The following is a 26804-nucleotide window of genomic DNA, read 5'->3' on the forward strand; positions in this document are numbered from 1 at the left end:
CGTTCCCATTGTGCTAGATGAACGAACGTCTCTCCACATGCTCTGTTCTGAGAGATAAGTGTGTATGAAAGCCGTCCTTCAATTAGCTTGTTGTGAACACAAAGTTTCTTTTCAGTTGCAAACTCCACTCCATAAATATATATGGGGAAGTATTAGCTCCAACTCGGTTTTACAGTGAAAACTTCAGGAACTTCAAACCGGTACTAGGAAACAGACTGAGAAACCAGAGTAAAAGATTCTCCTGCAAACCGTTCCCTTTGTGCTAGATGAAAGAACGTCTCTCCACATGCTCAGTTCTAGGAGATAAAAGTGTTTGAAAGCCGTCCTTCACCTAGCTTGTTGGGAACACAAATTTTCTTTTCATTTGCAAACTCCAATCCATACATATATATGGGGAGGTACTAGCTCCAACTCTGTTTTATAGGGAAAACCGACGGAACTTCAAAAAGGCACTAGAAAACAGATTGAGAAACCAGAGTAAAGTTTCTCCTGCAAACGGTTCCCTTGGTGCTAGATGAACGAACGTCTCTCCACATGCTCAGTTCTGAGAGATAAGTGTGTGTGTAAGCCGTCCTTCACCTAGCTTGTTAGGAACACAAAGTTTCTTTTCAGTTGCAAACTTCTCTCCATACATATATATGGGGAGGAACTAGCTCCAAATCGGTTTTACAGTGAAAACTGCAGGAACTTAAAACCGGCACTAAGAAACAGACTGAGAAACCAGAGTAAAAGTTTCCCCTGAAACCCGTTCCATTTGTTCTAGATGAAAGAAAGTCTTTCCACATGCTCAGTTCTGAGAGATAAGAGTGTGTGAAAGCCGTACTTCACCTAGCTTGCTGGGAACAGAAAGTTTCTTTTCAGGTGCAAACCCACTCCATACATATATATGGGGAGGTACTAGCTCCAACTCGGTTTTACAGTGAAAACTGCAGGAACTTCAAACCGGCACTAGGAAATAAACTGAGAAACCAGAGTAAAATTTTCTCCTGCAACCCGTTCCCTTTGTGCTAGATGAACGAACGTCTCTCCACATGCTCAGTTCTGAGAGATAAGTGTGTGTGAAAGCCGTCCTTCACTTAGCTTGTTGGGAACACAAAGTTTCTTTTCAGTTGCTAACTCCAATCCATACATATATATGGGGAGGTACTAGCTCCAAATCGGTTTTACAGTGAAAACTGCAGGAACTTCAAACCGGCACTAGGAAATAGACTGAGAAACCAGAGTAAAATTTTCTCCTGCAACCCGTTCCCTTTGTGCTAGATGAACGAACGTCTCTCCACATGCTCAGTTCTGAGAGATAAGTGTGTGTGAAAGCCGTCCTTCACCTAGCTTGTTGGGAAAACAAAGTTTCTTTTCAGTTGCAAACCCACTCCATACATATATATGGGGAGGTACTAGCTCCAACTCGGTTTTACAGTGAAAACTGCAGGAACTTCAAACCGGCACTAGGAAACAGAGTGAGAAACAAGAGTAAAAGTTTCTCCTGCAACCCGTTCCCTTTGTGCTAAATGAACGAACGACTCTCCACATGCTCAGTTCCGAGAGATAAGTGTGTGTGAAAGCCGTCCTTCACCTAGCTTGTTGGGAACACAAAGTTTCTTTTCTGTTGCAAACCCACTCCACACATATATATGGGGAGGTACTAGCTCAAACTCGGTTTTACAGTGAAAACTGCAGGAAATTCAAACCGGCACTAGGAAACAGACTGAGAAACCAGAGTAAAAGTTTCTCCTGCAACCCGTTCCCATTGTCCTAGATGAACGAACGTCTCTCCACATGCTCAGTTCTGAGAGATAAGTGTGTATGAAAGCCGTCCTTCAATTAGCTTGTTGTGAACACAAAGTTTCTTTTCAGTTGCAAACTCCACTCCATACATATATATGGGGAGGTATTAGCTCCAACTCGGTTTTACAGTGAAAACTTCAGGAGCTTCAAACCGGCACTAGGAAACAGACTGAGAAACCAGAGTAAAAGATTCTCCTGCAATCCGTTCCCTTTGTGCTAGATGAAAGAACGTCTCTCCACATGCTCAGTTCTGAGAGATAAAAGTGTGTGAAAGCCGTCCTTCACCTAGCTTGTTGGGAACACAAAGTTTCTTTTCATTTGCAAACTCCAATCCATACATATATATGGGGAGGTACTAGCTCCAACTCGGTTTTATAGGGAAAACTGACGGAACTTCAAAAAGGCACTAGAAAACAGACTGAGAAACCAGAGTAAAAGTTTCTCCTGCAACCGGTTCCCTTTGTGCTAGATGAACGAACGTCTCTCCACATGCTAAGTTCTGAGAGATAAGTGTGTGTGAAAGCCGTCCTTCACTTAGCTTGTTGGGAACACAAAGTTTCTTTTCAGTTGCAAACATCTCTCCATACATATATATGGGGAGGAACTAGCTCCAAATCTATTTTAGAGTGAAAACTGCAGGAACTTAAAACCGGCACTAGGAAACAGACTGAGAAACCATAGAAAAAGTTTCCCCTGAAACCCGTTCCCTTTGTGCTAGATGAAAGAAAGTCTCTCCACATGCTCAGTTCTGAGAGATAAGAGTGTGTGAAAGCCGTACTTCACCTAGCTTGCTGGGAACAGAAAGTTTCTTTTCAGTTGCAAATATCTCTCCATACATATATATGGGGAGGTACTAGCTCCAACTCGGTTTTACAGTGAAAACTGCAGGAACTTCAACCCGGCACTAGGAAACAGACTGAGAAACCAGAGTAAAAGTTTCACCTGCAACCTGTTCCCTTTGTGCTAGATGAACGAACCACTCTCCACATGCTCAGTTCTGAGAGATAAGTGTGTGTGAAAGCCGTCCTTCACCTAGATTGTTGGGAACACAAAGTTTCTTTCAGTTGCAGACTCCACTCCATACATATATATGGGGAGGTACTAGCTCCAACACGGTTTTACAGAGAAAACGGCAGGAACTTCAAACCGGCACTAAGAAACACACTGGGAAACCAGAGTAATAGTTTCCCCTGCAACCCGTTCCCTTTGTGCTAGATGAACGAACGTCTTTCCACATGCTCAGTTCTGAGAGATAAGTGTGTGTGAAAGCCGTCCTTCACCTAGCTTGTTGGGAACACAAAGTTTCTTTTCAGTTGCAAACCCATTCCATACATATATATGGGGAGACACTAGCTCCAACTCGGTTTTACAGTGAAAACTTCAGGAACTTCAAACCGGCACTAGGAAACAGACTGAGAAACCAGAGTAAAAGATTCTCCTGCAACCCGTTCCCTTTGTGCTAGATGAACGAACGTCTCTCCACATGCTCAGTTCTGAGAGATAAATGTGTGTGAAAGCCGTCCTTCAACTAGCTTGTTGGGAACACAAAGTTTCTTTTAAGTTGCAAACTCCACTCCATACATATATATGGGGAGGTACTAGTTCCAACTCGGTTTTATAGGGAAAACTGACGGAACTTCAAAAAGGCACTAGAAAACAGACTGAGGAACCAGAGTAAAAGTTTCTCCTGCAACCGGTTCCCTTTGTGCTAGATGAACGAACGTCTCTCCACATGCTAAGTTCTGAGAGATAAGTGTGTGTGAAAGCCGTCCTTCACTTAGCTTGTTGGGAACAAAAGTTTCTTTTCAGTTGCAAACATCTCTCCATACATATATATGGGGACGAACTAGCTCCAAATCTGTTTTACAGTGAAAACTGCAGGAACTTAATACCGGCACTAAGAAACAGACTGAGAAACCAGAGTAAAAGTTTCCCCTGAAACCCGTTCCCTTTGTGCTAGATGAACGAACGACTCTCCACATGCTAAGTTCTGAGAGATAAGTGTGTGTGAAAGCCGTCCTTCACCTAGCTTGTTGGGAACACAAAGTTTCTTTTCAGTTGCAGACTCCACTCCATATATATATATGGGGAGGTACAAGCTCCAACACTGTTTTACAGTGATAACGGCAGGAACTTCAAACCGGCACTAAGAAACACACTGGGAAACCAGAGTAATAGTATCCCCTGCAAACCGTTCCCTTTGTGCTAGATGAACGAACGTCTTTCCACATGCTCAGTTCTGAGAGATAAGTGTGTGTGAAAGCCGTCCTTCACATAGCTTGTTGGGAACACAAAGTTTCTTTTCAGTTGCAAAACCAATTATACATATATATGGGGAGGTACTAACTCCAACTCGGCTTTACAGTGAAAACTGCACTAACTTCAAACCGGCACTAGGAAACACACTGAGAAACCAGAGTAAAAGTTTCTCCGGCAACACGTTCCCTTTGTGCTAGATGAACGAACGTCTCTCCACATGCTCAGTTCTGAGAGATAAGTGTGTATGAAAGCCGTCCTTCAATTAGCTTGTTGTGAACACAAAGTTTCTTTTCAGTTGCAAACTCCACTCCATACATATATATGGGGAGGTACTAGCTCCAACACGGTTTTACAGTGAAAACTGCAGGAACTTCAAACCCGCACTAGGATACAGACTGAGAAACCAGAGTAAAAGATTCTCCTGCAACCCGTTCCCTTTGTGCTAGATGAAAGAACATCTCTCCACATGCACAGTTCTGAGAGATGTGTGTATGAAAGCCGTTCTTCAATTAGCTTATTGTGAACACAAAGTTTCTTTTCAGTTGCAAACTCCACTCCATACATATATATGGGGAGGTACTAGCTCCAACTCGATTTTACCGTGAAAACTGCAGGAACTTCAAATCGGCACTAGGAAACAGACTGAGAAACCAGAGTAAAAGATTCTCCTGCAACCCGTTCCCTTTGTGCTAGATGAACGAACTTCTCTCCACATGCTCAGTTCTGAGAGATAAGTGTGTGTGTAAGTCGTCCTTCACCTAGCTTGTTGGGAACACAAAGTTTCTTTTCAGTTGCAAACTCCACTCCATACATATACATGGGGAGGTACTAGCTCCAACTCGGTTTTACAGTGAAAACTGCAGGAATTTCAAACCGGCACTAGGAAACAGACTGAGAAACCAGAGTAAAAGTTCCTCCTGCAAACCTTTCCCTTTGTGCTAGATGAACGAACGTCTTTCCACATGCTCAGTTCTGAGAGATATGTGTGTGTGAAAGCCGTCCTTCACCTAGCTTGTTGGGAACACAAAGTTTCTTTTCAGTTGCAAACTTCACTCCATACATATATATGGGGAGGTACTACCTCAAACTCGGTTTTACAGTGAAAACTGTAGGAACTTCAAACCGGCACTACGAAACAGACTGAGAAACAGGAGAAAAAGTTTTTCCTACAACCCTTTCCTTTTGTGCTAGATGAACGAAGGTCTCTCCACATGCTAATTTCTGAAAGATAAGTGTGTGTGAAAGCCGTACTTCACCTAGCTTTTTGGGAACACAAAGTTTCTTTTCAGTTGCAGACTCCACTCCATAAATATATATGGCGAGGGACTAGCCCCAACTCGGTTTTACAGTGAAAACTGCAGGGACTTCAAATCGGCACTAGGAAACAGACTGAGAAACCAGAGTAAAAGATTCCCTGCAACCCGTTCACTTTGTGCTAGATGAAAGAACATCTCTCCACATGTTCAGTTCTGAGAGATAAGTGTGTGTGAAAGCCGTCCTTCACCTAGCTTGTTGGGAACACTAAGTTTCTTTTCAGTTGCAAACTCCACTCCATACATATATATGGGGAGGTACTAGCTCCAACTCTGTTTTACAGTGAAAACTGCAGGAACTTCAAACCGGCACTAGGAAACAGACTGAGAAACCAGAGTAAAAGTTGCACCTGCAACCCGTTCCTTTTGTACTAGATGAACGAACGTCTTTCCACATGCTCAGTTCTGAGAGATAAGTGTGTGTGAAAGCCGTCCTTCACCTAGCTTGATGGGAACACAAAGTATCTTTTCAGTTGGAAACTCCACTCCATACATATATATGGGGAGGTACTAGCTCCAACTCGGTTTTACAGTGAAAACTGCAGGAACTTCAAACCGGCACTAGGAAACAGACTGATAAACAAGAGTAAAAGTTTCTCCTGCAACCCGTTCCCTTTGTGCTAGATGAACGAACGTCTCTCCACATGCTCACTTCTGAGAGATAAGTGTGTGTGAAAACCGACCTTCACATAGCTTGTTGGGAACACAAAGTTTCTTTTCAGTTGCAAACCCACTCCATACATATATATGGGGAGGTACTAGCTCCAACTCGGTTTTAAAGTGAAAACCCCAGGAACTTCAAACCGGCACTAGGAAACAGACTGAGAAACCAGAGTAAAAGTTTCTCCTGCAACCCGTTCCCTTTTTGCTAGATGAACGAACGTCTCTCCTCATGCTTAGTTCTGAGAGATAAGTGTGTTTGAAAGCCGTCCTTCACCTAGCTTGCTGGGAGCAGAAAGTTTCTTTTCAGTTGCAAACCCACTCCATACATATATATGGGGAGGTACTAGCTCCAACTCGGTTTTACAGTGAAAACTGCAGGAACTTCAAAACGGCACTAGGAAACAGACTGAGAAACCAGAGTAAAAGTTTCTCCTGCAACCCGTTCCCTTTGTGCTAGATGAACGAACCACTCTCCACATGCTCAGTTCTGAGAGATAAGTGTGTGTGAAAGCCGTCCTTCACCTAGCTTGTTGGGAACACAAAGTTTCTTTTCAGTTGCAGACTCCACTACATACATATATATGGGGAGGTACTAGCTCCAACACGGTTTTACAGTGAAAATGGCAGGAACTTCAAACCGGCACTAAGAAACACACTGGGAAACCAGAGTAATAGTTTCCCCTGCAACCCGTTCCCTTTGTGCTAGATGAACGAACGTCTCTCCACATACTCAGTTCTGAGAGAAAAGTGTGTGTGAAAGCCGTCCTTCACCTATCTTGTTGGGAACACAAAGTTTCTTCTCAGTTGCAAACATCTCTCCATACATATATATGGGGAGGTACTAGCTGCAACTCGAATTTCCAGTGAAAAGTGCAGGAACTTCAAACCGGCACTAGGAAACAGACTGAGAAACCAGAGTGAAAGTTTCGCCTGCAACCCGTTCCATTTGTGCTAGATGAACGAATGTCTCTCCACATGCTCAGTTCTGAGAGATAAGTGTGTGTGAATGTCGTCCTTCAACAAGCTTGTTGAGAACACAAAGTTTCTTTTCAGTTGCAAACTCCACTCCATACATATACATGGGGAGGTACTAGCTCTAACTCGGTTTTATAGTGAAAACTGCCGGAACTTCAAACCGGCACTTGGAAACAGACTGAGAAACCAGAGTAAAAGTTTCTCCTGCAACCCGTTTCCTTTGTGCAAGATGAACGAACGACTCTCCACATGCTCAGTTCTGAGAGATAAGTGTGTGTGAAAGCCGTCCTTCACCTAGCTTGATGGGAACACAAAGTTTCTTTTCAGTTGCAAACTCCACTCCATATATATATATGGGGGGGTACTAGCTCCAACTCGGTTTTACAGTGAAAATACCAGGAACTTCACACCGGCACTAGGAAACAGACTGAGAAACCAGAGTAATAGTTTCTCCTGCAACCCGTTCCTTTGTGATAGATGAACGAACGTCTCTCCACATTCTCAGCTCTGAGAGATAAGTGTGTGTGAAAGCCGTCCTTCACCTATCTTGTTGGGAACACAAAGTTTCTTTTCAGTTGCAAACATCTATCCATACATATATATGGGGAGGTACAAGCTGCAACTCTATTTTACAGTGAAATGTGCAGGAACTTCAAACAGGCAATAGGAAACAGACTGAGAAACCAGAGTAAAAGTTTCTCCTGCAACCCGTTCCCTTTGTGCTAGATGAACGAACGTCTCTCCACATGCTCAGTTCTGAGAGATAATTGTGTATGAAAGCCGTCCTTCAATTAGCTTGTTGTGAACACAAAGTTTCTTTTCAGTTGCAAACTCCACTCCATACATATATATGGTGAGGTACTAGCTCCAACTCGGTTTTACAGTGAAAACTGCAGGAACTTCAGACCGGCACTACGAAACAGACTGAGAAACCAGAGTAAAAGTTTCTCCTGCAAACCTTTCCTTTTGTGCTAAATGAACGAACGTCTCTCCACATGCTCAGTTCTGAGAGATAAGACTCTGTGTAAACCGTCCTTCACCTAGCTTGTTGGGAACACAAAGTTTCTTTTCATTTGCAAACTCCACTCCATATATATATATGGGTAGGGACTAGCCCCAACTCGGTTTTACAGTGAAAACTGCAGGGACATCAAACCGGCACTAGGAAACAGACTGAGAATCCAGAGTAAAGTTTCCCCTGCAACCCGTTCCCTTTGTGCAAGATGAACCAACGTCTCTCCACATGCTAATTTCTGAGAGATAAGTGTGTGTGAAAGCCGTCCTTCACCTAGCTTTTTGGGAACACAAAGTTTCTTTTCAGTTTCAGACTCCACTCCATACATATATATGGGGAGGTACTAGCTCCAACTCAGTTTTACAGTGAAAACTGCAGGAACTTCAAACCGGCACTAGGAAACAGACTGAGAAACCAGAGTAAAAGTTCCTCCTGCAAACCTTTCCCTTTGTGCTAGATGAACGAACGTCTTTCCACATGCTCAGTTCTGAGAGATAAGTGTGTGTGAAAGCCGTCCTTCACCTAGCTTGATGGGAACACAAAGTTTCTTTTCAGTTGCAAACTCCACTCCATACATATATAGGGGATGGTACTAGCTCCAACTCGGTTTTACAGTGAAAACTGCAGGAACTTCAAACCGGCACTAGGAAACAGACAGAGAAACAAGAGTAAAAGTTTCTCCTGCAACCCGTTCCCTTTGTGCTAGATGAACGAACGTCTCTCCACATGCTCAGTTCTGAGAGATAATTGTGTGTGAAAACCGTCCTTCACCTAGCTTGATGGGAACACAAAGTTTCTTTTCAGTTGCAAACCCACTCCATACATATATATGGGGTGGTACTAGCTCCAACTCGGTTTATAGTGAAAACTCCAGGAACTTCAAACCGGCACTAGGAAACAGACTGAGAAACCAGAGTAAAAGATTCTCCTGCAACCCGTTCCTTTGTGCTAGATGAACGTACGTCTCTCCACATGCTCAGTTCTGAGAGATAAGTGTGTGTGAAAGCAGTCCTTAACCTATCTTGTTGGGAACACAAAGTTTCTTTTCAGTTGCAAACATCTCTCCATACATATATATGGGGAGGTACAAGCTGCAAATCGAATTTACAGTGAAAAGTGCAGGAACTTCAAACCGGCACTAGGAAACAGACTGAGAAACCAGAGTGAAAGTTTCTCCTGCAACCCGTTCCTTTTGTGCTAGATGAACGAAAGTCTCTCCACATGCTCAGTTCTGAGAGATAAGTGTGTGTGAAAGCCGTCCTTCACCTAGCTTGTTGGGAACACAAAGTTTCTTTTCAGTTGCAAACTCCACTCCATACATATATATGGGGAGTTTCTAGCTCCAACTCGGTTTTATAGTGAAAACTGCAGGAACTCCAAACCGGCAGTAGGAAACATACTGAGATACAAGAGTAAAAGTTTCTCCTGCAAACCGTTCCCTTTTTGCTAGATGAACGAACGTCTCTCCACATGCTCAGTTCTGAGAGATAAGTGTGTGTGAAAGCCGTATTTCACCTAGCTTGTTGGGAACACAAAGTTTCTTTTCAGTTGCAAACTCCACTGCATACATATATATGGGGAGGTACCAGCTCCAACTCGGTTTTACAGTGAAAACTGCAGGAATTTCTAACCAGCACTAGGAAACACACTGAGAAACCAGAGTAAAATATTTTCCTGCAACACGGTCCCTTTGTGCTGGATGAACGAACGTCTCTCCTCATGCTCAGTTCTGAGAGATAAGTGTGTGTGAATGCCGTCCTTCAACAAGCTTGTTGAGAACACAAAGTTTCTTTTCAGTTGCAAACTCCACTCCATACATATACATGGGGAGGTACTAGCTCTAACTCGGTTTTATAGTGAAAACTGCCGGAACTTCAAACCGGCACCAGGAAACAGACAGAGAAACCAGAGTAAAAGTTTCTCCTGCAACCCGTTCCCTTTGTGCTAGATGAACGAACGTCTCTCCACATGCTCAGTTCTGAGAGATATGTGTGTGTGAAAGCCGTCCTTCACCTAGCTTGTTGGGAACACAAAGTTTCTTTTCAGTTGCAGACTCCACACCATACATATATATGGGGAGGTACTAGCTCCAACTCGGTTTTACAGTGAAAACGGCAGGAACTTCAAACCGGCACTAGGAAACAGACTGAGAAACCAGAGTAAAAGTTTCTCCTGCAACCCGTTCCCTTTGTGCTAGATGAACGAAAGTCTCTCCACATGCTCAGTTCTGAGAGATAAGTGTGTGTGAAAGCCGTCCTTCACCTAGCTTGTTGGGAACACAAAGTTTCTTTTCAGTTGCAAACATCTCTCCATACATATATATGGGGAGGTACTAGCTGCAACTCGGTTTTACAGTGAAATCTGCGGGAACTTCAAACCGGCACTAGGAAACAGACTGAGAAACCAGAGTAAAAGATTTTCCTGCAACCCATTCCTTTGTGCTAGATGAACGAACGTCTCTCCACATGCTCAGTTCTGAGAGATAAGTGTGTGTGAAAGCCGTCCTTCACCTAGCTTGTTGGGAATACAAAGTTCTTTTCAGTTGCAAACACCACTCCTTACATATATATGGGGAGGTACTAGCTCCAACTCGGTTATACAGTGAAAACTGCAGGAACTTCAAACCGGCACTAGGAAACAGACTGAGAAACCAGAGTAAAAGTTTCTCCTGCAACCCGTTCCCTTTGTGCTAGATGAACGAACGCCTCTCCACATGCTCAGTTTTGAGAGATAAGTGTGTGTGAAATCCGTCCTTCATATAGATTGTAGGGAACACAAAGATTCTTTTCAGTTGCAAACTCCACTCCATACATATATATGGGGATGTACTAGCTCCAACTCGGTTTTACAGTGAAAAGTGCAGGATCATCAAACCGGCACTAGGAAACAGACTGAGAAACCAGAGTATAAGTTTCTCCTGCAACCCGTTCCCTTTGTGCTAGATGAACGAACGTCTCTCCACATGCTCAGTTCTGAGAGATAAGTGTGTGTGAAAGCCGTCCTTCACCTAGCTTGTTGGGAACACAAAGTTTCTTTTCAGTTGCAAACTCCATTCCATACATATATATGGGGAGGTACTAGCTCCAACTCGGTTTTATAGTGAAAACGGCAGGAATGTCAAACCGGCACTAGGAAACAGTCTGAGAAACCAGAGTAAAAGATTCTCCTGCAACCCGTTCCCTTTGTGCTAGATGAAAGAACGTCTCTCCACATGTTCAGTTCTGAGAGATAAGTGTGTGTGAATGCCGTCCTTCTACTAGCTTGTTGGGAACACAAAGTTTCTTTTCATTTGCAAACTCCACTCCTTACATATATATGGGGAGGTACTAGCTAAAACTCGGTTTTACAGTGAAAACTGCAGGAACTTCAAACCGGCACTAGGAAACAGACTGAGAAACCAGAGTAAAAGTTTCTCCTGCAACCCGTTCCTTTTGTGATAGATGAACGAACGTCTCTCCACATGCTCATTTCTGAGAGATAAGTGTGTGTGAAAGCCGTCCTTCACCTAGCTTGTTGGGAACACAAAGTTTCTTTTCAGTTGCAAACATCTCTCCATACATATATATGGGGAGGTACTAGCTCCAACTCGGTTTTACAGTGAAAACTGCAGGAACTTCAAACCGGCACTAGGAAACAGACTGAGAAACCAGAGTAAAAGTTTCTCCTACAACCCGATCCCTTTGTGCTAAATGAACGAACGACTCTCCACATGCTCAGTTCTGAGACAGAAGTGTGTGTGAAAGCCGTACTTCACCTAGCTTGTTGGGAACACAAAGTTTCTTTTCAGTTGCAAACTCCACTCCATACGTATATAAGGGGAGGTACTAGCTCCAACTCTGTTTTACAGTGAAAACTGCAGGAACTTCAAAACGGCACTAGGAAACAGACTGAGAGACCAGAGTAAAAGTTTCCCCTGCAACCCGTTCCCGTTGTGCTAGATGAACGAACGTCTCTTCACATGCTCAGTTCTGAGGGATAAGTGTGTGTGAAAGCCGTACTTCACCTAGCTTGTTGGGAACACAAAGATTCTTTTCAGTTGCAAACATCTCTCCATACATATATATGGGGATGTACTAGCTGCAAATCTGTTTTACAGTGAAAACTGCAGGAACTTCAAACCGGCACTAGGAAACAGGCTGAGAAACCAGAGTAAAAGTTTCTCCTGAAACACGTTCGTTTTTGGTAGATGAACGAAAGTCTCTCCACATGCTCAGTTCTGAGAGATAAGTGAGTGTGAAGGCCATCCTTCACATAGCTTGTTGGGAACACAAAGTTTCTTTTCAGTTGCAAACTCCAATCCATACATATATATGGGGAGGTACTAGCTCCAACTCGGTTTTACAGTGAAAACTGCAGGAACTTCAAACCGGCACTAGGAAACAGACTGAGAAACCAGAGTAAAAGTTTCTCCTGCAACCCGTTCCCTTTGTGCTAGATTAACGAAAGTCTCTCCACATGCTCATTTCTGAGAGATAAGTGTGTGTGAAAGCCGTCCTTCACCTAGCTTGTTGGGAAAACAAAGTTTCTTTTCAGTTGCAAACATCTCTCCATACATATATATGGGGAGGTACTAGCTGCAACTCGGTTTTACAGTGAAATCTGCAGGAACTTCAAACCGGCACTAGGAAACAGACTGAGAAACCAGAGTAAAAGATTTTCCTGCAACCCATTCATTGTGCTAGATGAACGAACGTCTCTCCACATGCTCAGTTCTGAGAGATAAGTGTGTGTGAAAGCCGTCCTTCACCTAGCTTGTTGGGAATACAAAGTTCTTTTCAGTTGCAAACACCACTCCTTACATATATATGGGGAGGTACTAGCTCCAACTCGGTTTTACAGTGAAAACTGCAGGAACTTCAAACCGGCACTAGGAAAGAGACTGAGAAACCAGAGTAAAAGTTTCTCCTGCAACCCGTTCCCTTTGTGCTAGATGAACGAACGCCTCTCCACATACTCAGTTTTGAGAGATAAGTGTGTGTGAAAGCCGTCCTTCACATAGCTTGTTGGGAACACAAAGATTCTTTTCAGTTGCAAACTCCACTCCATACATATATATGGGGATGTACTAGCTCCAACTCGGTTTTACAGTGAAAAGTGCAGGATCATCAAACCGGCACTAGGAAACAGACTGAGAAACCAGAGTAAAAGTTTCTCTTGCAACCCGTTCCCTTTGTGCTAGATGAACGAACGTCTCTCCACATGCTGAGTTCTGAGAGATAAGTGTGTGTGAAAGCCGACCTTCACCTAGCTTGTTGGGAACACAAAGTTTCTTTTCAGTTGCAAACTCCATTCCATACACATATATGGGGAGGTACTAGCTCCAACACTTTTTTATAGTGAAAACGGCAGGAATGTCAAACCGGCACTAGGAAACAGTCTGAGAAACCAGAGTAAAAGATTCTCCTGCAACCCGTTCCTTTTGTGATAGATGAACGAACGTCTCTCCACATGCTCAGTTCTGAGACAGAAGTGTGTGTGAAAGCCGTCCTTCACCTAGCTTGTTGGGAACACAAAGTTTCTTTTCAGTTGCAAACTCCACTCCATACGTATATAAGGGGAGGTACTAGCTCCAACTCTGTTTTACAGTGAAAATTGCAGGAACTTCAAAACGGCACTAGGAAACAGACTGAGAGACCAGAGTAAAAGTTTCCCCTGCAACCCTTTCCCTTTGTGCTAGATGAACGAACGTCTCTTCACATGCTCAGTTCTGAGGGATAAGTGTGTGTGAAAGCCGTACTTCACCTAGCTTGTTGGGAACACAAAGATTCTTTTCAGTTGCAAACATCTCTCCATACATATATATGGGGATGTACTAGCTGCAAATCTGTTTTACAGTGAAAACTGCAGGAACTTCAAACCGGCACTAGGAAACAGACTGAGAAACCAGAGTAAAAGTTTCTCCTGAAACCCGTTCGTTTTTGGTAGATGAACGAACGTCTCTCCACATGCTCAGTTCTGAGAGATAAGTGTGTGTGAAGGCCATCCTTCACATAGCTTGTTGGGAACACAAAGTTTCTTTTCAGTTGCAAACTCCAATCCATACATATATATGGGGAGGTACTAGCTCCAACTCGGTTTTACAGTGAAAACTGCAGGAACTTCAAACCGGCACTAGGAAACAGACTGAGAAACCAGAGTAAAAGTTTCTCCTGCAACCCGTTCCCTTTGTGCTAGATGAACGAACATCTCTCCACATGCTCAGTTCTGAGAGATAAGTGTGTGTGAAATCCGTCCTTCACCTAGCTTGTTGGGAACACAAAGTTTCTTTTCAGTTGCAAACTCCACTCCATACATATATATGGGGAGGTACTAGCTCCAACTCGGTTTTACAGTGAAAACTGCAGGAACTTCAAACCGGCAGTAGGTAACAGACTGAGAAACCAGAGTAATAGTTTCTCCTGCAAACCGTTCCCTTTGTGCTAGATGAACGAACGTCTCTCCACATGCTCATTTCTGAGAGATAAATGTGTGTGAAAGCCGTCCTTCACCTAGCTTGTTGGGAACACAAGGTTTCTTTTCAGTTGCAAACTCCACTCCATACATATATATGGGGAGGTACTAGCTCCAAATCTGTTTTACAGTGAAAACCGCAGGAACTTCTAACAGGCACTAGGAAACAGACTGAGAGACCAGAGTAAAAGATTCTCCTGCAACCCGTTCCCTTTGTGCTAGATGAACGAACGTCTCTCCACATGCTCAGTTCTGAGAGATAAGTGTGAGTGAAAGCCGTCCTTCACCTAGCTTCTTGGGAACACAAAGTTTCTTTTCAGTTGCAAACTCCACTCCTTACATATATATGGGGAGGTACTAGCTCCAACTCGGTTTTACAGTGAAAACTGCAGGAAATTCAAACCGGTACTTAGAAACAGACTGAGAAACCAGGGTAAAAGTTTCTCCTAGAACCCGTTCCCTTTGTGCTAGATGAACGAGCGTCTCTCCACATGCACGGTTCTGTGAAATATGTGTTTGTGAAAGCCGTCCTTCACCTAGCTTGTTGGGAAAACAAAGTTTCTTTTCAGTTGCAAACTCCACTCCATACATATATATGGTTAGGTACTAGCTCCAACTCGGTTTTACAGTGAAAACTGCAGGAACGTCAAACCGACACTAGGAAACAGACTGAGAAACCAGAGTAAAAGTTTCTCCTGCAACCCGCTCCCTTTGTGCTAGATGAACGAACGTCTCTCCACAAGGTCAGTTCTGAGAGATAATTGTGAGTGAATGCCGTCCTTCACCTAGCTTGTTGGGAACACAAAGTTTCTTTTCAGTTGCAAATATCTCTCCATACATATATATGGGGTGGTTCTAGCTGCAACTCGGTTTTACAGTGAGAAATGCAGGAACTTCAAACCGGCACTTGGAAACAGACTGAGAAAACAGAGTAAAAGTTTCCCTTGCAACCCGATCCCTTTGTGCTAGATGAACGAACGTCTCTCCACATGCTCATATCTGAGAGATAAGTGTGTGTGAAAGCTGTCCTTCATTTAGCTTGTTGGGAACACAAAGTTTCTTTTCAGTTGCAAACTCCACTCCATACATATATATGGGGTGGTACTAGCTCCAACTCGATTTTACAGTGAAAACTGCAGGAACATCAAACCGGCACTTGGAAACATACAGAGAAACCAGAGTAAAAGTTTCTCCTGCAACCCGATACCTTTGTGCTAGATGAACGAACGTCTCTCCACATGCTCAGTTCTGAGTGATAAGTGTGTGTGAAAGCCGTCCTTCACCTAGCTTGTTGGGAACACAAAGTTTCTTTTCAGTTGCAAACTCCACTCCATACATATATATGGGGAGGTACTAGCTCCAACTCGGTTTTACAGTGAAAACTGCAGGAACTTCAAACCGGCACTACGAAGCAGACTGAGAAACCAGAGTAAAAGTTTCTTCTGCAACCCGTTCCTTTTGTGCTAGATGAACGAACGTCTCTCCACATGCTCGGTTCTGTGAGATAATTGTGTGTCAAAGCCGACCTTCACCTAGCTTGTTGGGAACACAAAGATTCTTTTCAGTTGCAAACTCCACTCCATACATATATATGGGGAGGTACTATCTCCAACACTGTTTTACAGTGAAAACAACAGGAACATCAAACCGGCACTAGGAAACAGACTGAGAATCCAGAGTAAAAGTTTCTCCTGCAACCCTTTCCCTTTGTGCTAGATGAACGAACTTCTCTCCACATGCTCGGATCTGAGAGATAAGTGTTTGTGAAAGCCGAATTTCAACTAGCTTGTTGGGAACACAAAGTTTCTTTTCAGTTGCAAACTCCACTCCATACATATATATGGGGAGGTACTAGCTCCAAATCGGTTTTACTGTGAAAACTGCAGGAACTTCAAACCGGCAATACGAAACAGACTGAGAAACCAGAGTAAAAGTTTCTCCTGCAACACGTTCCTTTTGTGCTAGATGAACGAACGTCTCTCCACATGCTCGGTTCTGTGAGATATGTGTTTGTGAAAGCCGTCCTTCACCTAGCTTGTTGGGAACACAAAGTTTCTTTTCAGTTGCAAACTCCACTCCATACATATATATGGGGAGGTACTAGCTCCAACTCGGTTTTACAGTGAAAACTGCATGAACTTAAAACCGGCACTAGGAAACAGACTGAGAAACCAGAGTAAAAGTTTCTCCTGCAAACCGTTCCTTTTGTGCTAGATGAACGAACGTCTCTCCACATGCTCGGTTCTGTGAGATATGTGTTTGTGAAAGCCGTCCTTCACCTAGCTTGTTGGGAACACAAAGATTCTTTTCAGAAGCAAACATCTCTCCATACATATATATACGGAGGTACTAGCTGCAACTCGGTTTTACATTGAGAACTGCAGGGACTTCAAACCGGCACTAGGAAACAGACTGAGAAACCAGAGTAAAAGTTTCCCCTGCAACCAGTTCCATTTGTGCTAGATGAACGAACGTCTCTCCACATGCTCAGTTCTGAGAGATAAGTGTGTGTGAAAGCCGTCCTTCACCTATCTTGTTGGGAACACAAAGTTTCTTTTCATTTGCAAACTCACTCCATACATATGTATGGGGAGGTTCTAGCTCCAACTCGGTTTTACAGTGAAAACTGCAGGAACGTCAAACCGGCACTTGGAAACAGACTGAGAAACCAGAGTAAAAGTTTCTCCTGCAACCCGTTCACTTTGTGCTAGATGAACGAACGTCTCTCCACATGCTCAGTTCTGAGAGATAAGTGTGTGTGAAAGCCGTCCTTCGTTTAGCTTGTTGGGAACACGAAGTTTCTTTTCAGTTGCAAACTCCACTCCATACATATATATCGGGAGATACTAGCTCCAACTCGGTTTTACAGTGAAAACTGCAGGAAATTCAAACCGGCAGTAAGAAACAGACTGAGAAACCAGAGTAAAAGTTTCTCCTGCAACCCGTTCCCTTTGTGCTAGATGAACGAACGTCTTTCCACATGCTCAGTTCTGAGAAATAAGTGTGTGTGAAAGCCGCCTTTCACCAAACTTGTTGGGAACACAAAGTTTCTTTTCAGTTGCAAACAGCAATACATACAAATATATGGTGAAGTACTCGCTCCAACTCTTTTTTACAGTGAAAATTGAAGGAGTTTCAAATCGGCACTAGGAAGCACACTGGGAATCCAGAGTAGAATTTTCCCTGCAAACCTTTCCCTTAGTGCTAGATGAACGAACGTCTCTCCACATGTTCAGTTCTGAGATATAAGTTTGTGTGAAAGTCGTCTTTCAACTAGCACTTTGGGAACATAAAGTTTACTTTTAGTTACAAATTGCACTCCATAATTATATATGGGGAGGTACTCGCTCCAACTCTGATTTACAGTGAAAACTGCAGGAACTTCAAACATGCACCAGGAAAAATACTGAAAATACCTGTGTTTAACTTTCTCCGGCAACCCGTTTCCTTTGTGCTAGATGAACGAAAGTTTATCCACATACTCAATTCTGAGAGATCAGTGTGTGTGCAAGCCGTACTTCACATAGCATGTTGGGAACACAAAGAATCTTTAGAGTTGCAAACTGCACTCCTTACAAATATATGGGGTGGTATTCGCCTCAACTAATTTTTACAGTGAAAACTGCAGGAACTTCAAACCGGCACTTGGAAACACATTGAGAAACCAGAGTAAATGTTTGTCCTGCACACCGTTCCCTTTGTGCTAGAAGAAAGAAATTCTCTCCATATGCTCAATTCTGAGATATAAGTGTGTTTGAAAGCCGTCCTTCACCTAGCTTGTTGAGAACCCAAAATTTCTTTTCAGTTGCAAACTGCAATCCATACATATATATGGGGAGCTACACGCTCCAACTCGATTTACAGTGTAAACTTCAGGAACTTCATACCGGCATTAGGAAAAACACTGAGAAATCAGAGGAAAAGTTTCCCCTGCAAAACATTCCATTTTTGTTAGATGAACGGAAGTCTCTCCACATGCTCAGTTCTGAGACATAGTGTGTGTGCAAGCCGTACTTCACCCAGCTTTTTGGGAACAGAAAGTTTCTTTTAAGTTGCAAACTGCACTCCTTACATATATAAGGGGAGGTAATCGCTTCAACACTGTTTTACAGAGAAAACTGCAGGAACTTCAAACCAGCACTAGGAAACACTACGAAAACAGAGAAAAAGATTCTCCTGCAACAAGTTCCATTTTTGCTAGATGAACGAAAGTTTATCCTGATGCTCATTTCTGAGAGAATTTTGTGTGTGAATGCCGTCCTTCACTTTGCTTTTTGGGAACCCAAAAATTCCTTTTCAGTTGCAAACTGCAATCCATACATATATATGGGCAGGTACTCGCTCCAACTCGGTTTTACAATGAAATCTGCAGGAACTTCAAAGCAGCACTAGGAAACACACTACGAAACCAGAGTAAAAGTTTCCCCTGCTATCATTCATTTTGTGCTACATGAATGAACGTCTCTCCACATGCTCAGTTCTGAGAGATAAATGTGTGTGGAAACCATACTTCAAATACCTCATTGGGAACACAAAGATTCTTTTCAGTTGCAAACTGCAATGGATACATATATATGGGGAGGTACCCGCTCCAACTCGGTTTTACAGTGAAAACTGCAGGAACCTTAAACCTGCACCAGGAAAAACACTGAAAAACCAGTGTTAAACTTTCTCCTGCCACCCGTTCCATTTGTGCTGGATGAATGAACGTTTATCCACATGCTCAATTCTGAGAGATATGTGTGTGTGAAAGCCGTACTTCACCTAGCTTGTTGGGAACCCAAAGTTTCTTGTCAGTTGCAAACAGCAATACATACAAATATATGGTGAAGTACTCGCTCCAACTCGTTTTTGCAGTGAAAATTGAAGGAGTTTCAAATCGGCACTAGGAAACACACTGGGAATCCAGAGTAAAATTTTCCCTGCAACCCTTTCCCTTAGTGCTAGATGAACGAACGTCTCTCCACATGCTCAATTCTGAGATATAAGTTTGTGTGAAAGTCGTCTTTCAACTAGCACTTTGGGAACATAAAGTTTCTTTTTAGTTGCAAATTGCACTCCATAATTATATATGGGGAGGTACTCGCTCCAACTCTGATTTACAGTGAAAACTGCAGGAACTTCAAACATGCACCAGGAAAAATACTGAAAAACCTGTGTTAAACTTTCTCCGGCAACCCGTTTCCTTTGTGCTAGATGAACGAACGTTTATCCACATACTCAATTCTGAGAGATCAGTGTGTGTGCAAGCCGTACTTCACATAGCATGTTGGGAACACAAAGATTCTTTTCAGTTGCAAACTGCACTCCTTAAAAATATATGGGGAGGTACACGCCTCAACTAGTTTTTACAGTGAAAACTGCAGGAAATTCAAACCGGCACTAGGAAATACACTACGAAACCAGAGTAAAAGATTCTCTAGCAAACCGTTCCATTTGTGCTAGATGAAAGAAAATCTCTCCACATGCTCAGTTTTGAGAGTTAAGTGTGTGTGAAAGCCGTACTTCAACTAGCTTGTTGAGAACCCAAAATTTCTTCTCAGTTGTAAACTGCAATCCATATATATACATGGGGAGGTACTCGCTCAAACTCGTTTTACAGTGTAAACTTCAAGAACTTCAAACCGGCAGTAGGAAAAACACTGAGAAACCAGAGTAAATGTTTCCCCTGCAAACCGTTCCCTTTGTGCTAGATGAACGAATGTCTCTCCACATGCTAAGTTCTGAGAGTTTTGTGTGTGTGAACGTCGTCCTTCAACTAACTTGTTGGGAACACTAATTTTCTATTCAGTTGCAGACTGCATTGCATATTTATATATGGGTAGGTACATGCTCCAACCCGATATTACAGTGATAACTGAAGGAATTTCAAACCGGCTCTAGGAAACACACTACTTAACCAGAGATAAAGATACTCCTGCAACCCGTTCCATTTGTGCTAGATGAACGAAAGTCACTCCACATGCTCAGTTCTGAGAGATAAGTGTGTGTGAAAGCCGTTCTTCACCTAGCTTGTTTGGAACACAAAGTTTCTTTTCAGTTGCAAACTGCAATCCCTACATAAATATGAGGTGGTATTCGCTCCAAATCGGTTTTACAGTGAAAACTGCAGAAATTTGAAAACTGCACCGGGAAAAACTCTGAAAATGCTGTGTTAAACTTTCTCCTGCTTCCCGTTCGATTTGTGCGGGATAAACGAACGTTTATCCACATGCTCAATTCTGAGAGATAATTGTTTGTGAAAGCCGTCCTTCAACTATCTTGTTGAGAACCCAGAATTTCTTTTAAGTTGCAAACTGCCATCCATACATATATATGGGGAATTACATGCTCCAACTCGTTTTGCAGTGTAAACTTCATGAACTTCAAACCGGCTGTAGGAAAAACTCTGTGAAACCAGAGGAAAAGTCCCCTGCAAAATGTTCCCTTTGTGTTAGATGAACGGACGTCTCTCCACATGCTCAGTTCTGAGACATAAGTGAGTGTGCAAGCCGTACTTTACCTAGCATTTTGGGAACAGAAAGTTTCTCTTAATTTGCATACTGCACACCTTACATATATATGGGTAGGTATTCGCTCCTACTCTGTTTTACAGAGAATACTACAGGAACTTCAAACCAGCACTAGGAAACACACTACGAAACCAGAGTAAAAGATTCTCCTGCAAACAGTTCCATTTTTGCTAGATGAACGAAAGTTTATCCTCAAGATCTATTACTAGAGAAAATTGTTTGTGAATGCCGTCCTTCACCTAGCTTGTTGGGAAAACAAAGTTCTTTTTCATTTGCAAACTGTAATCCATACATACACATGGGGAGGTACTCGCTCGAACTCGGTTTTACAATGAAATCTGCAGGAACTTCAAAGCGGCACTAGGAAACACACTACGAAACCAGAGTAAAATTTCAACTGCTATCATTCATTTGTGCTACATGAATGAACGTCTCTCCACATGCTCAGTTCTGAGAGATAAATGTGTGTGAAAAACATACTTCAAATACCTCATTGGGAACACAAAAATTCTTTTCAGTTGCAAACTGCAATGGATACATTTATATGGGGAGGTACCCGCTCCAACTCGGTTTTACAGTGAAAACTGCAGGAACCTTAAACCTGCACCAGGAAAAACACTGAAAAACCAGTGTTAAACTTTCTCCTGCCACCCGTTCCATTTGTGCTGGATGAATGAACGTTTATCCACATGCTCAATTCTGAGAGATATGTGTGTGTGAAAGCCGTACTTCACCTAGCTTGTTGGGAACCCAAAGTTTCTTGTCAGTTGCAAACAGCAATACATACAAATATATGGTGAAGTACTCGCTCCAACTCGTTTTTGCAGTGAAAATTGAAGGAGTTTCAAATCGGCACTAGGAAACACACTGGGAATCCAGAGTAAAATTTTCCCTGCAACCTTTTCCCTTAGTGCTAGATGAACGAACGTCTCTCCACATGCTCAATTCTGAGATATAAGTGTGTGTGAAAGTCGTCTTTCAACTAGCACTTTGGGAACATAAAGTTTCTTTTTAGTTGCAAATTGCACTCCATAATTATATATGGGGAGGTACTCGGTCCAACTCTGATTTACAGTGAAAACTGCAGGAACTTCAAACATGCACCAGGAAAAACACTGAAAAAACCTGTGTTAAACTTTCTCCGGCAACCCGTTTCCTTTGTGCTAGATGAACGAACGTTTATCCACATACTCAATTCTGAGAGATCAGTGTGTGTGCAAGCCGTACTTCACATAGCATGTTGTGAACACAAAGATTCTTTTCAGTTGCAAACTGCACTCCTTACAAATATATGGGGAGGTACTCGCCTCAACTAGTTTTTACAGTGAAAACTGCAGGAAATTCAAACCGGCACTAGGAAACACACTACGAAACCAGAGTAAAAGATTCTCTAGCAAACCGTTCCATTTGTGCTAGATGAAAGAAAGTCTCTCCACATGCTCAGTTTTGAGATTTAAATGTGTGTGAAAGCCGTACTTCAACTAGCTTGTTGAGAACCCAAAATTTCTATTCAGTTGCAAACCTCAATCAATATATATACATAGGGATGTACTCGCTCAAACTCGTTTTAAAGTGTAAACTTCAGGAACTTCAAACCGGCAGTAGGAAAAACACTGAGAAACCAGAGTAAATGTTTCCCCGGCAAACAATTCCCTTTGTGTTAAATGAACGATCGTCTCTCTACATGCTCAGTTCTGGGAGATAATTTTGTTTGCAAGCCTTACTTTACCTAGGTTGTTGGGAACACAAAGTTTCTTTTCAGTTGCCAACTGCACTCCATACATATATATGGGTATGTATATTTCATAATGACTTTTACAGTGAAAACTGCAAAAAATTCAAACCGGCACTACTAAACACACTGAGAAACCAGAGTAAAAGTTTCTCCTGCAACACTTTCCCTTTGTGGTAGATGAACGAATGTCTCTCCACATGCTAAGTTCTGAGAGATTTGTGTGTGTGAACGTCGTCCTTCAACTAACTAGTTGGGAACACAAATTTTCTATTCAGTTGCAGACTGCATTGCATAATTATATATGGGGATGTACACGCTCCAACCCGTTTTTACATTGATAACTGAAGGAACTTCAAACCGGCACTAGGAAGCACACTAGTTAAACACAGTAAAATATTCCTTGCAACCCGTTCCATTTGTGCTAGATGAACGAACGTCTCTGCACATGCTCAGTTCCTAGAGATAATTCTGTGTATTAGCCGTCCTTCAACTAGCTTTTTGGGAACACAAACTTTCTTTGCAGTTGCAAACTGCACTCCATTCATTTATATGGGGAGGTACTCACTCCAACACCTTTTTACAGTGAAAACTGCAGGAACTTCAAACCGTCACTTGGAAACACATTGAGAAACCAGATAAAAAGTTTGTCCTGGAAAACATTCCCTTTGTGCTAGATGAAAAAAATTCTCTCCATATGCTCAGTTCTGAGAGATAAGTGTGTGTGCAAGCCGTCCTTCACCTAGCTTGTTGAGAACCCAAAATTTCTTTTCAGTTGCAAACTGCAATCCATACATATATATGGGAAGCTACACGCTCCAACTCGATTTACAGTGTAAACTTCAGGAACTTCAAACCGGCAGTAGGAAAAACGATGTGAAACCAGAGGAAAAGTTTCCCCTGCAAAACATTCCATTTGTGTTAGATGATCGGAAGTCTCTCCACATGCTCAGTTCTGAGACATAAGTGTGTGTGCAAGCCGTACTTCACCCAGCATTTTGGGAACAGAAAGTTTCTTTTAAGTTGCAAACTGCACTCCTTACATATATAAGGGGAGGTAATCGCTTCAACTCTGTTTTACAGAGAAAACTGCAGGAACTTCAAACCAGCACTAGGAAACTCACTACGAAACCAGAGTAAATGATTCTCCTGCAACCAGTTCCATTTTTGCTAGATGAACGAAAGTTTATCCTCATGCTCATTTCTGAGAGAATTTTGTGTGTGAATGCCGTCCTTCACCTAGCTTGTTGGGAACACAAATTTCCTTTTCAGTTGCAAACTGCAATCCATACATATATATGGGTAGGTACTCGCTCCCACTCGATTTTACAGTGAAAACTGCAGGAACTTGAAACCTAACGAGGAAAATTCCGAAAAACTAGTGTTAAACTTTCTCCTGCAACCCGTTCCCATTATGCTAGATAAAAGGACGTTTATCCACATGCTCAATTCTGAGAAATAAGTGTGTGTGAAAGCCGTCCTTCACCTAGCTTGTTGAGAACCCAAAATTTCTTTTCAGTTGCAAACTTCAATCCATACATATATATGGGCAGGTATTCGCTCCAACTCGGTTTTACAATGAAACCTGCAGGAACTTCAAAGCGGCACTAGGAAACACACTGAGAAACCAGAGTAAATGTTTCCCCTGCTATCATTCTTTTTCTGCTATATGAATGAACGTCTCTCCACATGCTCAGTTCTGAGAGATAAATGTGTGTGAAAACCATACTTCAAATACCTCATTGGGAACACAAAGATTCTTTTAAGTTGCAAACTGCAATGGATAAATATATATGGGGAGGTACACGCTCCAACTCGATTTTACAGTGAAAACTGCAGGAACCTTAAACCTGTACCAGGAAAAACACTGAAAAACCAGTGTTAAACTTTCACCTGCCACCCGTTCCATTTGTGCTGGATGAATGAACGTTTAGCCACATGCTCAATTCTGAGAGATATGTGTGTGTGAAAGCCGTACTTCACCTAGATTGTTGGGAACCCAAAGTTTCTTGTCAGTTGCAAACAGCAATACATACAAATATATGGTGAAGTACTCGCTCCAACTCGTTTTTACAGTGAAAATTGAAGGAGTTTCAAATCGGCACTAGGAAACACACTGGGAATCCAGAGTAAAATTTTCCCTGCAACCCTTTCCCTTAGTGCTAGATGAACGAACGTCTCTCCACATGCTCAGTTCTGAGATATAAGTGTGTGTGAAAGTCGTCTTTCAACTAGCACTTTGGGAACATAAAATTTCTTTTTAGTTGCAAATTGCACTCCATAATTATTTATGGGGAGGTACTCGCTCCAACTCTGATTTACAGTGAAAACTGCAGGAACTTCAAACATGCACCAGGAAAAACACTGAAAAAACCTGTGTTAAACTTTCTCCGGCAACCCGTTTCCTTTGTGCTAGATGAACGAACGTTTATCCACATACTCAATTCTGAGAGATCAGTGTGTGTGCAAGCCGTACTTCACATAGCATGTTGGGAACCCAAAGTTTCTTTTCAGTTGCAAACTGCACTCCTTACAAATATATGGGGAGGTACTCGCCTCAAATAATTTTTGCAGTGAAAACTGCAGGAAATTCAAACCGGCACTAAGAAACACACTACGTAACCAGAGTAAAAGATTCTCTAGCAAACCGTTCCATTTGTGCTAGATGAAAGAATGTCTCTTCACATGCTCAGGTTTGAGAGTTAAGTGTGTGTGGAAGCCGTACTTCAACTAGCTTGTTGAGAACCCAAAATTTCTTCACAGTTGCAAACTTCAATCCATATATATAAATGGGGATGTACTCTCTCAAACTCGTTTTACAGTGTAAAGTTCAGGAACTTCAAACCGGCAGTAGGAAAAACAGTGAGAATCCAGAGGAAAAGTTTCCCCTGCAAATCATTCCATTTTTGTTAGATGAACGGAAGTCTCTCCACATGCTCAGTTCTGAGACATAAGTGTGTGTGCAAGCCGTGCTTCACCCAGCATTTCGGGAACAGAAAGTTTCTTTTAAGTTGCCAACTGCACTCCTTACATATATAAGGGGTAGTAATCGCTTCAACTCTGTTTTACAGAGAAAACTGCAGGAACTTCAAACCAGCACTAGGAAACACTACGAAAACAGCGTAAAAGATTTTCCTGCAACCAGTTCCATTTGTGCTAGATGAACGAAAGTTTATATTCATGCTCATTTCTGAGAGAATTTTGTGTGTGAATGCCGTCCTTCACTTACCTTGTTGGGAACACAAATTTCCTTTTCAGTTGCAAACTGCAATCCATACATATATATGGGTAGGTACTCGCTCCAACTCGGTTTTACAATGAAATCTGCAGGAACTTCAAAGCGGCACTGGGCAACACACTACGAAACCAGAGTAAAAGTTTCCCCTGCTATCATTCCTTTTGTGCTAGATGAATGAACGTATCTCCACATGCTAAGTTCTGAGAGTTTTGTGTGTGTGAACGTCGTCATTCAACTAACTAGTTGGGAACACAAATTTTCTATTCAGTTGCAGACTGCATTGCATATTTATATATGGGTAGGTACACGCTCCATCCTGATATTACAGTGATAAATGAAGGAATTTCAAACCGGCTCTAGGAAGCACACTAGTTAACCACAGTAAAAGATTCCTTGCAACCCGTTTCATTTGTGCTAGATGAACGAACGTCTCTGCACATGCTAAGTTTCTAGAGTTAATTGTGTGTGCTAGCCATTCTTCAACTAGCTTTTTTGGAACACAACATTTCTTTGCAGTTGCAAACTGGACTCCATACATTTATATGGGGAGGTACTCGCTCCAACACATTTTTACAGTGAAAACTGCAGGAACTTCAAACCGGCACTTGGAAACACATTGAGAAACCAGAGTAAAAGTTTGTCCTGCAAAACGTTCCCTTTGTGTTAGATGAAAAAAATTCTCTCAATATCCTCAGTTCTGAGAGATAAGTGTGTGTGCAAGCCGTACTTCACCCAGCATTTTGGGAACAGAAAGTTTCTTTAAATTTGCCAACTGCACTCCTTACATATATAAGGGGAGGTAATTGCTCCAACTTTGTTTTACAGAGAAAACTGCAGAAACTTCAAACCAGCACTAGGAAAC

The sequence above is a fragment of the Camelus bactrianus genome, chromosome 16 (assembly GCF_048773025.1).
Source record: "Camelus bactrianus isolate YW-2024 breed Bactrian camel chromosome 16, ASM4877302v1, whole genome shotgun sequence".
Lineage (NCBI taxonomy): Eukaryota > Metazoa > Chordata > Mammalia > Artiodactyla > Camelidae > Camelus > Camelus bactrianus.